Source organism: Nelumbo lutea, chromosome 2 (genome assembly GCF_056320005.1).
Source record: "Nelumbo lutea isolate HS-2025 chromosome 2, American lotus-T2T, whole genome shotgun sequence".
Taxonomy (NCBI): Eukaryota; Viridiplantae; Streptophyta; class Magnoliopsida; order Proteales; family Nelumbonaceae; genus Nelumbo; species Nelumbo lutea.
Window position 1 is genome coordinate 90531763 of NC_142685.1, and position 14513 is coordinate 90546275.

Sequence of the window (14513 nt, forward strand, 5' to 3'; positions counted from 1 at the left end):
CTACCCTCTACGGGGAGGCGGTAGTTTGAATTTGCACTTAATCCCATACTTCCTCCATCAAGTCCAGGTTAGTTCGTAACTCACCATCATTCACAACTTTGTCATAAGTCTCAGACCGCAAGGTCAGTACCTTGATCTCTATAGGGATGACTCCTATAATGCTAAATGTAAGATTGAAGGAAGTCACTCAAGTGACCATTCTGCTTATAGTTCAGTATGTCCAAAGCACACTAGGGAGTTCATTGACCCACTATCCCTTGGCTCAGGCAAGCCGAGATTTTAGGCTATGTAAGATGGTTTTGTTTGTCACCTTGGCTTACCCATTAGTTTGGGGATTTGTTTGATGCTTAGCTTGATACACTAGCCTTGAAATCTAATGTCTTCAAACTACTTGTCGTTGTCCGAGATCAACACGTGAGGGAGTCCAAATCGGTAGATGATGTTCTTCTTGAAGAAATTTTGAACATTTCGAGCTGTGATGGTCACCAGCGGCTCAACTTCTACCCACTTGGTGAAATAGTCTATGGTGACAACCATGAATTTGTACTATTCGCTGATTGGTGGAAAATGTCCAAGGATGTTAATTCCACACTAAGAAAATGGTGACGGGCTAACAAAGTACTACAGGTCGAAGGCTGGTTGTCAGGGTATGTTGGCATGACACTAGCATGACCAAGTATGTTCGTGATGGCATGGAGAGAATGAAAATGAGAAAGAGAAAGTTCAGGAATGGCTTTTCTATCATTCGCATAGACGATGCCAATTGATAATGCTCAAACTACATTGAGTCCCCGCTAGCTATGATAACTCAAACAAAAGCTGGCGAGCTCAATAGGCCAGTTCTACAAGAGAACATGTCGTAGAGCTTGAGAGAATGACCAATGCGAGGGGACTAGGGCAGTTAAGTTAGTATTGTACTGCTGAAGAGAATGAGAACTAGTAGGGAGGAAATCAGAGAAGAGAGCTAGTGAGCAATAGTGTAAACGTACCGTTGAAGGGTGAGGGGTCACCCTTTAGATTATGAAGCTCGCTCAAAGTGTATTTGACACGTTCTGAGGTGATAGGCTTCATTCGTCCATTGCTTATAGAGTACACCCGCACTAGGTCATGTTAACCCTTATTTGATTCCTCGTGAAGTAGAAAGTTAAGGGATGAGATATCCATCATATGGATAGCCAAACCCTACAAGAAGGTTAGGCAAAATTTCAAAAAAAATTTTTCTTCCATCTAGGAATCGCATTTCCTATTTTAGAAAATTGCATTTTCAATGATCAATGTTGAACCAAACAAGACCAAATCTGAAACCAAAAGGGAGGAGAGGGATATACCTAATACAGAGTAGTAGTAACTCCCAAAGAAGATGTTCACACCTAAGGAGAAAACCAATTCTTCAACAAGAATGGAGTAGAGGGCTGGTGAGCATGACTTTAGATTGCTTCTTCTACCAAGAAGCAATATCAAGAACAATTCTTGATCACTCCCACAAGTGGTGATCGAACATTGTAGGGGCGACAAGAACAGGGAAGAACTCTGCACTTTTCTATGTCTTGTATGGTGTATTTTGCATGTAGGCCCTGCTCTCTTATTTATAGCTTTAAAGAAACTACCTCCTAATCTGATTAGGGGTTTTTTAATCCAAATCTTTATTTGGATCTGGATTTTTTAAGAGATAAGGATAATCCCTTATCTTATTTGTAGTTTAAGATCAACTTAATTCTAATAAAATTTGGAGTTTTCTTATCCAAATCTTTATTTGGATCTTGACCCTTTAAGTGGATAAGACTTATCCTCTTATCCTTATCTGTTGATCCAAACCCGGATCCACCCCTATTTAATTCTAATTAACCCAGTTCAAAATTGGGATTTAGGGCCATTAAGTTTATGTGCTCACTAACCTCTTAACCTACAGTCCATTTGGCTCTCCTTGTATGGTGTGGGACCCAAACATTGATTTACACATCAACCACATGGGTTCAGCATAGCCTTTGTTACAAGGCTAGCTGAATTCACTATAAGAGACAGTGAACCCTTGAGTCCATCACTATGGACTCTTAATGGGCCCAACATTTACACTAAATTGTCCTTAGGTTCAACCACCTTATAAAAACCCAAGGACTGTGGGTAGATGCAAGATTAACCCATCAGGTATTACCCTCAATGGTCTTACATTTAACATCTCAGCCCATAATGATCGAACACTACCCGACAAGAGAGGACATCTCCCTCGGTTGTAAGGAACAATGCTGCACTCTCTACTCACATGAATCTTGGGAATTAAAACTTTTTGCAAAACATTTTGAAACCATAATATATATATATATATATGTATATCTCTATATAAATATATTTTGCAAAAACAAATTTCAACAGTTGAAATCAACTACTGACAGTTGACCCAATCATTCACTTCGTCCAAAAAGGGGTTGATCATATCACTATGATCACTCACTCAGATGAATTCTCGGACTGTTCCAACATGCCCAGGTTTTGACCCCCTCTAAGGATCTCACTAATTGGCATATCAAAGATAGCCCGACCTAACACCTAGTGCAATACTATAATCGAGTCTAGGGGCCAGGTGCAACATTCCAATTTTGCCCATCTATCTCCAAGGTCCAAGGCAATACTGGAATTTTGGTCCGGTTTTAGGGTTTCAAGAAAACCCACACTACATGTACCTTAGGTCTCACCCTGGCAGTTGAGACAAGCCACCCCAACCAACTTGGTGATACATCAATGTCAGCCTTGGCAGGATAAATCTCCCAAGATCTATCCAACGGCTGTGAAGATTCTAAACTAACATGAGTCTCATAAGTGTCCAGTTTAAGGGTATTACACAAAAACACACCACAATGACCTGAATCAATTATGTACTTTATTCACTTACAATAAATGTCAAAAGATACATCAATCTAATTTGAGCTAAGGGCATAACTGTCTAACAGCTCCCACTTGCACTTAGGTCCCATCGGATACAAGACGGAGTCACATACTTTCCACATTTTTCTTAAACACTTTTTGTATTAGTGTCTTAGTTAATGGGTCTGCTACATTTTCCACTGATGCTACCTTCTGAATCAGGGCGTCCCCTCTTCCAACTATCTCCCGCAGTACATGGTACTTTCTCTCGATGTGCTTCGACTTTAAGTGGGCTCGTGACTTAATGGGTCTGTTACATTTTCTACTGATGCTACCTTCTGAATCAGGACGTCCCCTTTTCCATCTATCTCCCGCAAGATATGGTACTTCCTCTCAATGTGATTCGACTTCGAGTGGGCTTGTGGCTCCTTAGCCTGAGCAATGGATCCAGTGTTGTCACACAACAATGGAATGGGTAATGTGCTAGATGGAACTATTCCTAATTTCTAAATGAACTTCTTCATCCAAACGGCTTCCTTAGCAACTTCACTTGCGACAATATATTCGGCCTCGATTGTGGAATCTATGGTAGACCCCTATTTGTTGCTTTTCCAACTAACAACACACAATCCTATCATGAAGATATAACCAGATGTAGACTTTCTATCATTTAGATCTGAGTGGAAATTGGCATCAGTACACCCCCGGATTTGTAGTGAACTACCATGGAATACCAAACAAAACTCTTTTGTCCTTTGAAGGTATTTTAGTATGTTTTTCACAATAGTTCAACGCTCTTGCCTTGGGTTAGATTGGTATCTGCTTACCACACTCACTGGCTGACAAATGTTGGGACGAGTGCACAACATGGCATACATGATGCTCCCTACTGCTAAGGCATAGGGAATCTCTTTCATGCCCTCAATCTCTCTAGGAGTCTTGGTAGACATACCCTTGGAGAGAGTGACTCCATGTCTGAAAGGAACATTTTCTTTCTTGGAGTTCTCCATACTGTATCTCTTGATTATCTTGTCAATGTAAGCAGACTGGGATAGTCCTATTACCCTCTTTGATCTATCTCTATAGAGTCGAAGACCCAATATGTAGGAGGATTCTCCAATATCTTTCATGGAAAATTGCTATGAAAGTCACATTTTCACCGTACTTAACATTTCTACATCATTCCCAATGAGTAGAATGTCATCTACATACAGAACCAAGAATGTAACCTTATCCCCACTAGTCTTCCTGTAAACACAGGGCTCATCCGGATTTTGCTCAAAGTCAAACTGTTTAACGGTAGAGTCAAACAAGATGTTCCAACTCCTAGAACCTTGCTTAAGTCCATATATGGATCGATTGAGTTTACATACCATGTGTTCCTGACCTGCAGCTATGAAATCTTGTAGTTGTTGCATATAGATATTTTCAGTATGATCTCCATTCAAGAACGCAATTTTGACATTTATTTGCCAAATCTCGTAGTCATGGTACGCTGCTACAGATAGCATGATCCTAATGGATTTAAGCATGGCCACAGGCGAAAAGGTTTCCTCACAATCGATTCCCTCTTTCTGAGTGTACCCTTTCGCCACAGTACGAGCCTTGTAGGTCTCAACTTTATCATCGAGGCCCTTTTTCCTCTTATAGATCCATTTACAACCAATTTCCTTTACCCCAAGGGGTGGATCTAATAGAGTCCAGACTCCATTGGTCTCCATTGAGTCCATCTCAGCTCTCATGGCATCTACCTACTTCAAAGAATCTATGTCCAACATAGCTTCCGAATAAGTGACAGGATCCTCTTCACTGGTCGTGGCTTCCACCAAGTAACTTTCTTGGTCATAGCCGTAACAAACTGGAGGCCTAGAAACCCGAGTAGATCTTCTAGGTTGGTTATTTTCTAGAGCTGGTGGGACATCTTCCACTACTGCTGGACTCTCCTCATCAAGAACAACTTTCTAATGATGATTATCCAGGATGTAATCTTCTTCTAGGAAGTGGACATTTTGACTACAAAACACCTTTTTCTCTTTTGGATCATAAAATAAATAACCTATAGAGCCTTTGGGGTAACCTACAAATAGGCAACGACTGGTCTTGGATTCCAATTTGTCAGTACTAGTTCTTTTAACATGTGTTGGACAACCCCAAATTTTCAAGTGTCTCGCACTTGGTTTCTTACCGGTCCATAACTCATATGGAGTTTTTGGAAATGATTTGGTTGGAACCCGGTTCAGCAATTAAATCGCAGTCTCTAATGCGAAACCCCAAAAGGATGTAGGTAACTCTAAGTGGAAGAGAAGTGATTGGACCATATTTAATAGAGTCTGATTTTTCCTTTCTGACACACCATTTAATTGTGGTGTAGCAAGAGGAGCTAGTTGTAATACAATCCCATTTTCCTTTAAGTAGTCCCTGAATTCGTTAGAGAAATACTCACCGCCTCGATCTGATTCAAGGGTCTTAATTTCTCTCCCTAACTGTTTCTCGACTTCTTGTTTGAACTCTTTGAACTTTTCAAACAATTCAAACTTATGTCTCATTAAGTACACGTAACCATACCAAGAATAGTCATCAGTAAAGGATATGAAATAAATGTGTTGGTTACGTGTCCTAATATTCAGGGGACCATTTACATCAGTATGTATCAGGTCAAGTGTGCCTGTAGATCTTTCAGGATTTCTCATAAATGGTCGCTCCATCATCATACCCTGAAGGCAATGTTCACAGGTTGGAAGATCTTCTATAGTTAGAAAATCCGAAGGACCATCCTTTACCAACCTTGTGATACGATCTATGTTGATGTGTCCAAGTCGGTAATGCCACATGCACATGGGATTAATTGTATCACGAGTCTTCTTCTTGAGGATTATTTTCGACATCATTTCAGTAATGTTTGTTTCCAAAGAAAGATGGAGAACATAGAGACCATTCTCATGTTCTCCGTACGCGAGGAATTTGTTATTCCATTTAATAATAATCACATTATTAATTAAGATAGAATAACCATCCATGCACAATTTTGAGACAGAAATTAAATTTCTTCTTAAATTATGTATAAAAAGACAATCTTTAAGTACAATTGTTCCTTCTCTGAAAACTAGTTTTACAGTTCCTATGGTTGTAGCTGCAACTGTTGTAGAAGTCCCCAAGTATAGTGTCACTTCTCCGTCACTCAGTCTTCTGCTTATTTTGAACTCCTACAGTAAGTTACACGCATGAGTTGAAGCCCCAGAGTCAATACATCAAGAAGCAAAAGTGACAGGCATCTGATGCCCCAGAGTCAATACATCAACAAATTGGTCTTTATGATAAAATATTTAAAATTGCCTTGCTTCTTAGTCTCCAGATATTAAGGACAATTCCTCTTCCAGTGGTCGGTCTGTTTGCAGAAGTGACAGGCATCCGATGCCTTATCTTTCTTCTGCTTTTTAGTTTTGCTACCTTCTTTTGAGCCTTCCTTTTAGCCTTCTGCTTTTTCTTGCCTGATTTGCCACCTTCAACAAGAAAGGCTACCGGCTTATCCTTCTTAATCAATTCTTTAGCCCTTTGCAACATATTGTTGAGTTCCTGAAGGCTAACACTTAGCTTATCCATGTTGTAATTCATGATAAACTGATTGAAGGATGGAAGCAAGGAATTGAGGACAGCATCAATTTTGGCGTTATGATCTAGCCCTGACCCGAGAGCCTCCAATTCATTGATATAACCCATCATCATTAAACAATGGTCAGGAACCTATTGGTTCTTGGTCATCTATGAGGTCATAAACAATTTTAAGACCTTTTCAGACTATCCAATATATCCTTGGACACTTCGATCTTATTGAATTGTCAATGTATTGGATTGTCCAAAGAGGCTATAATATAACATCGGGCAGGAGAGCTTTTTTCTTCTCATTCTTGATACTCTCTTCTACGGGCCTTAAAAGCCCTATCACCCAAACGATCCAGAGCAGGGTTCTTAGAAATTTTGTTCGATTTCTCGGACGTCAGAACCAGCATAAGGTTTCAAAACCAATCAGCATAATTAGGGCCCTTGAGTTTGTTATCATCCAACAATTTGGTGAAGTCCAATTTCTGGTAAAGGCAAGGCAGATTTGTAAGTCCACAGCCTAATTAATTCATGTCATCACATAGATATGGCTTTTAATCTATGTTCCATTTCCATTTTGGGCATCTCTGAGATTCCCTCCAATCTCAGTAACGGAGACAGTTGTATCTCTAGAAATGTGGGAAACCACATGGGGTCCATGGAGCCAACTATTTCAGCTATAAAACCTCACCACCTTCTGTGAAGGATCCCATCCACTCACCTTATGAGATTTCCCTTTTGCCTCTATCAGACAAGGTTTGTAGCCATTTTAGGTTAAACCTTTCTATCTAGTAAGTGCTCACCCATCATGTTCTTGAATGCCAAGGTACCATGAGAGAGTCTTCCATTTTAGGATAGGACCCTCCCACATCGGTCTATGATGCCCCTATCATCTCATGAAACAATCCAACCAACTACATTAGCAGATGGATAGTCCAATTTTATGGTGCATCTCCACCCACCAATACAGTCAACCTTCATACTAATGATGAAAGGCCTTTAGAGAATTCATTATATGAAATTCCCTATCACATGCACTTATATTTAATGGAGGGATCGAAAACTCCCTAGATCTGATTTATGTCAAACCAAAGTGGCTCCCACTGGCTTTCATAAAGCCAGATTTAGATGGGCCCTAAATGGCTAGGGTTTCGCATGGTTCCTCTTGGGAAGAAAGTTGGTGTGGGGCCCACCATGCAGGGAGATCATTCAATGATCTTAAGGACAACATGGCAATGATGTGCATTTAGCCATGGTGTCCGAAAGAGCCACTATTGAATTAGCATGGGCCAAGTGCTTATGGCCTATGAACGTAGCACATCACACATCCATACATCACATGCATGAAATCCATAATTGATCCAATCAATTAAATAATAGTAAAACCCATAAATAAAATCCATTTAATTCCATAATATTATCTAGGTATATGGGCTGAACTGCAAAGAGCAATTCGGCCCATATAGCATTTATGCTGAATTGGGCTAAAGCAATTTTAACATATTAAAACTAGGTTACAGATGTAGGCCGAATTGCATCTTACAATTAACCATCAATCCCTCGGCCCATATGGGAAATTTTAGAGATGAGAACAGCCTTTATCGAACCATAGATTTGGTCCAATCTGGTTCAAATTGGTCTAGGGTTTGATGTTTAATTCAAGATTCAATTCAAGAAGATCTAAAATTAAACAACTGATAGATGACAATCAAAAATCAGTAAGAGGGCTAATCGTAAGATTGCTACCCTGCAAAACAAAGATCAGTTCGCAGTATGTAGTTTCTAAACTACAAATCGTAGATCGTTGAACCCGAATCTGCAAAATTCTTTCCTTTGTGCTTTTTGCTTCATTTTTGAATGAAATAAAATAGAAAACCTAATTTTCTATTAATATTACATCAGATTCGAATTCTTATACATTTTGTCTAAAATTTGAAAATAAAATTAATTACAGACTAAGAATAAATAGAATAAATCAGTAGGTGCGCAGATTTCTTACACCAATAAAAGAATTTGATCTCCACCATACGAACAACCCAAGATCTAAGAAAAATATATAGAACAATTCTAAATATAAATCAGGTTAATAAAGATTTAATTTCATATCATTCGCCCAAAAACTGGAAACCGATTTCCAAGAAAAATGCTAACTACGCAAATCGGGTAGATGCCATCTGCCCATTTACACTGATTTAGATCTGGTTTAATTCGGTTTAAGATTTAACTTGGCTCTGATACCACTAAAGGGATGAGAAATCCATCATATGAATGGTCAAATCCTACAAGAAGGTTGGTGATGCGTTTAGAAGACACTAGCAAGTGCACTGGCCGATCAAGTAATATACTGATGAGTAGAGTATCGTTTCCACAAGGATTAATCCAACAGCTACTAGTACTGAATCATCCTTTTGTTATTTGACAATCTGAAAGGTTTAACAAAGAAAAATTCAGCTCCTAATTAGCTAATTATCCTAAGTATTGTCGGATTGAACTGCCTTAAGCAATGAGAAGAAGTGCTTCACAAAAATACTAACAGAACCGGTTCAGCAGTTACACCATTAAGCTATCCAACCAAAGTTGAATTCAGTCATGGGTTGACTAATTCCTAGTTGTATGAGCAGCCTCTTTTGAGCACAACCCACTCTATCTATGTGCAACAACTCCTATATTTCTATCAAAAATTTAATCACCATAGATGCATTAAGAACAAAGAATCCGAAGGAAATCAAGTCTTGCTGAATGAATGTCAAACAAATCATGCATATTTTCTCTAAGATGCATTCAATCTGTTTTCTTGATCAGTTGATCTGATTACCTAAACCCTTTCTCAAGCAATTCAAGTAATCCAAGAAAAAAGAATAATTCAGCCAAGATTACTCTTATAATCGAAAACCCTAATCAAGAAATCCCAAGAATGAACCACAATCAATCAAACAACTTAAAAGATTAATTACATATATGAGTTAACATCCATAATGGTTCACATAATAGAAAGAAAGAAAGATTCAACAAGGAAAAACCATTAAACCCTAATTGAATCTAGGTTACCGAATTCACAGAATCAAAGAAGAAGACAACTTAGGATTTCTGCATTAATCTTCAATCTCCTCTTCAATTTGCATTCAATAGCCTTGAGTTCCTTCTCTAGCTCTTCTCCTCTTTGATTTTTGTCTTCAGGGGTCCGAACCCTAATTTCCTTTTTTTTCATTTTCTTTTATACTATTCTTTTCAGCCTTTAGTTTTGAGTCCTCCCCTTTCAATTCTACTAAAGTCAACCACATTTTGGAGCCTCCCATAGGGTTTCAGTTGGGCTACAGTTGGGTTTCTCTCCTTGGTGGGCCGAAGTACTTCCCTTTTCGCCATATCAACATGTCTTCACGCTCTCTTCACCCTAGACTATCACAAATTCTTAGTTTCCTGAAATCTTGCTCAATTAGGGTAAAAACCATTAAGAATCATCATCAAAACCATGCATAAAGCAATAAAAATAATCTGTACCATGCACACACATCAAACACCCCCACACTTAAGCTTTTGCTTGTCCTCCAGCAAAGATATTACCCATAAACTGATCATTCTCCATATTATCTCCATCTATGGAATGAATTTTATGATGAGAATGTGTTAAGTGATCAGAAATCCCATATAAGCACTCTGATTCATCCCCATGATTGGCCACTCTTACCACATACATAAGAGTAAAGGAAGGGGAGAACATGAGATTCTTCAAGCTCCAGCACTCAATTCCGTTCCATATATATAGCAGCTTCTTGATTGCCATAACTAACCATCACCTCGAGCTTGGTCTCAAATCCTATCAATGCACTAAATTAAATGTCCAACCATATTTTTTTGTCCCCTTGAACCTCAGCCTTCACCGAATTCTTTTCTTTCTTTTTTTTTTTTTGGTGTGAGTGCATTTTGTGTTTCATCTCACACGGGTCACAGGCTAGAGGTAGATGACAATACTCATATTCCAAATTGCTAGTTTTACTATTCAACTTGAGATAGTGGAGTTGGGACTGAACTCATATCATAAACTGCTATCTTGCTATTCAATTCATGACAGCGGAATAATTCGGACATTGACCCTTTCTCTTCTTCTCTCTTTTTTTTTTCTTTGAATAACATGTTGGAGTTCATGCATTAGCAGTTCATGATGTGCACTAATTGCTCTAGTTTCATTCGAACTTCAATCAAGTACACTATACACATGGATAGAGTTAGTGCTGGTCATGATGAAAGTCTTATTCGACTTCCTTAACCTCACATATTGTGATAAAATTGGATAAATCACAAAAACAAATTCTAGCACTTACAAGTGATTTCCTTCAACTTCATCGTATTCCCTCTTGGAATTCACCTTATAAGCAACAATAATTTTGAGTGGATTTCCAGTTTATGCAGCCTATCAATGCATTTATGTATTGGGGTGCATAGTTATAGCCTCCGCCACACTTATCATGAACATTGCCCTCAATGTTCATATAGATAGTGTGAAGATGAATTCAGCAATGTGGGCAGTGGGACTTCAAGCATTTGAAGGGATTTAGAGAACTTCCCTGAAGAGCATTCTGAAATTTGGAATGGCTCCTTTGTTTGGACCCTCTAACTGCTAAGGATCAAAAGAAACAGGAGGAGAGAATAAGAAACACTAGGGGTGATCAGCAATCTAAGAAATTAAGACCCTAGAAAAAAAAAACTCGAATGATACAGAAAAAGAAAAGCAGAAAAACAAATAAATAGTAAAGAAGCTACTTATCAACATTGGGTTACCTCCCAATAAATCATCTAGGTATACAGTGGATAGGGCAGGCAACGTTCCATCCACTATATATGGTTTGAGATGCTAACCATTGACCTTAAATGTGCCTTGTGTTGGGTCAGTGACCTCTATAGCTTCATAAGGGAAAACTTGTGATATGGTGAAAGGCTCAGACCTCCTCGATTTCAACTTGCTTGGGAACAACCGGAATTGTGAATTATACAATAATACTTGTTGTCCCACCCGAAAGTCACACCTCAATAAATTCTTGGCATGCCATCATTTGGTTCTTTCCTTGTAGATCTTGGCATTCTCATAGGTTGCAAGTCTGAATTCATCCATCTCATTTAGCTGCATTCATCTTTGTTCACCTGTGGCCTACAAATCAAAATTTAATAGTTTCAGGGCCCAATATGCCTTATGCTCAAGTTCAATAGGTAAATGACATGGTTTTCCAAAGACTAACCTATATGGGGACATGTTGATGGGTGTTTTGTATGAAGTCCTATATCTAGCTTGACTGACCAGTCCTTTCTAGAAGAGTTTACCGTCTTCTCCAAAACTCTTTTTAGTTCCCTATTAGCTAATTTGACTTGGCCACTAGTTTGAGGGTGATATGGGGTTGTTAATTTATGTGTGACACCATATTTTCACATTAGCTTCTCAAATTGGGTGTTGCAAAAATGAGTTCCCCAATCACTAATTATGGCGCGAGGTGTGCCGAATCGAGTGAATAGCCTTTTGAGGAAGTGAACTACTCTCCTAGAGTCATTTGTGGGCAAAGCCATAGCTTCCACCCATTTGGACACATAGTTAGCAACAACTATGATGTATTTATTTCCAAAAGAATTTGGGAAGGGTCCCATGAAGTCAATACCCCATACATCAAAGACTTCATAGATTAATATATTAGTGAGAAGCATTTCATTCTGTCAAGAGATGTTACCTGTCCTTTGGCATTGGTCACATGCGGACCCATACCTTTGAGCATCCTTGAACAAGGTGGGCCAATAGAAACCTGATTGCAACACTTTGGCTACAGTGCGGTTGGCTCCAAAATGGCCTCCTGCTTCCCTATCATGGCAATATCGGAGTACCGACTCTATCTCCTCGTCAGGGGCACACCTCCGAATGATCTGATATGCACAAAGCTTATACAGAAAGGGGTCCTCCCACAAATAGTATTTCACATCAGAGAATAATTTCTTCCTCTACTGATTTGAAAGATTAGGAAGGAGGACGTTTCCAGCAAGATAGTTGGCAAAATCAACATACCAAGGAGATGTATCTACCTGAATGGAATAGAGTTGCTCGTCTAGAAACTCATCGAGAAGGTTGCTGGTTATCTTCCCTTCCAAATCTGAATTCTCTAACCAGGAAAGTTAGTTTGTAGCTAGGTTCTCAGTACCCTTTTTGTCACAGATTTCAACATCAAACTCTTGCAACAATAGGATCCACCTGATCAGCCTTGGCTTTGCATCCTTCTTTGCAAGTAGATGTCTGAGTGTCGAGTGATCTATATACACAACAACCTTGGACAAAATTAGACATGAACGAAATTTATCGAAAGAAATAATTACCGCTAGTAGTTCCTTTTCTGTCATGGTGTAATTCTATAGAGCTCCATTCAAGGTCCTACTAGCATAGTAAATTGGCTAAAAATGTTTGTTCACTCTTTGTCCTAGAACAACTCCAACTGATGAATCACTCGCAGTGCACATCAACTCAAAAGGGAGTGTCCAATCCGGTGTTATTATGTTCGGGGCATTAATCAGCTTGTCCTTCAAGATGTTGAATGCTTCTAAGCATTCATTTGTGAAATCGAAGGGCACATCCTTTTGTAGCAAATTGGACAACGGCTTAGCTATCTTGGAGAAATCCTTGATGAACCTTCTGTAGAATCCTGCATGTCCCAAGAACCTTTTCACGGACTGGATGGATGTTGGTGGTGGCAGCTTCTCAATCGTCTCCACCTTGGCTCTATCAACCTCAATCCTTCTCTATGAAACCTTATGTCCAAGCACAATGCCTTCTTGCACCATAAAGTGATATTTCTTCCAGTTTAGCACTAGATGGGTTTCATTGCAATGCTTGAGTACCTTTTCCAAGTTATGTAGACATGCATTGAAGGAAGAGCCAAAGACTAAAAAGTCATCCATGAAAATCTCCATATACTTCTCAACCATATCAAAAAATATAGCCATCATGCACCTCTGGAATGTTGCTGGAGCATTGCATAAATTAAATGGCATCCTCCTGTAAGCAAAGGTACCATAGGGACATGTGAAAGTGGTCTTCTCTTGATCTTCCAGTGAAATCAGAATCTGATTATAGCTCGAGTACCCATTTAAGAAACAATAGAACTCGTACCCAGCTAGCCTCTCTAGCATTTGATCGATGAAGGGTAGAGGGAAATAATCCTTGCTTGTGGCTTCATTTAGTCTTCTGTAATCAATGCACACTCACCACCCGGTAACCGTCCTAGTCAGTATGAGTTCATTCTTCGCATTCGGTACTACAGTCATGCCACCTTTCTTCGGCACTACTTGAATGGGGCTCACCCATGAGCTGTTAAAGATCAAATAGATAATACCTGCGTCTAACAGCTTGATGACTTTTGCCTTCACCACATCCTTAATGTTTGGGTTCAAGCGTCTTTGGGGCTGAACCATGGGCTTGCTTCCATCTTCCATCAGAATTTTATGAGTGCATATCGATGGAGTAATACCCTTGATATCCTCTATCTTCCAAGCCAGAGTTGTCTTGTGTTCCCGTAGCACCTGTAATAGTTTTTCCTTCTGCAAAGGGGTCAAGGCTGCTGATATGATCACTGGTAGGGCTGAAGGTGCTTCTAAGAAAGCATACTCTAGATGTGGTGGGAGTTGTTTCAGCTCAAGGGTGGGCGGCTCTTCAATTGAAGTCTTACCTTCTGGCATCGAGGGTCTGTTCAAGCTCTCCAACTTGATGAACCCCTTCCCTTGAAACTACGGATTGGCATATACTTTGAATTTCTTCATTTTCTCCCATTATGACTTCTCCTTCTTGTATGCTAGCTCAAGGGGATCAGCTGACCTGTTAACCTAAAAACACTCACCAACCGCATAATCAATGACATCTATCATATAACCCGAATCATCATTAGAAGGTGCATGTTTCATAGCATCAAACATTTTAAAAATTACTTCCTCATCAATCATTGCCTTTCCTGTAGCTAGAAAGGGTCACGCTAGGATAAGTGGGACATCAACTTCCTCTTGCATGTCTAACACTATAAAATTCATGGGAAAAATGG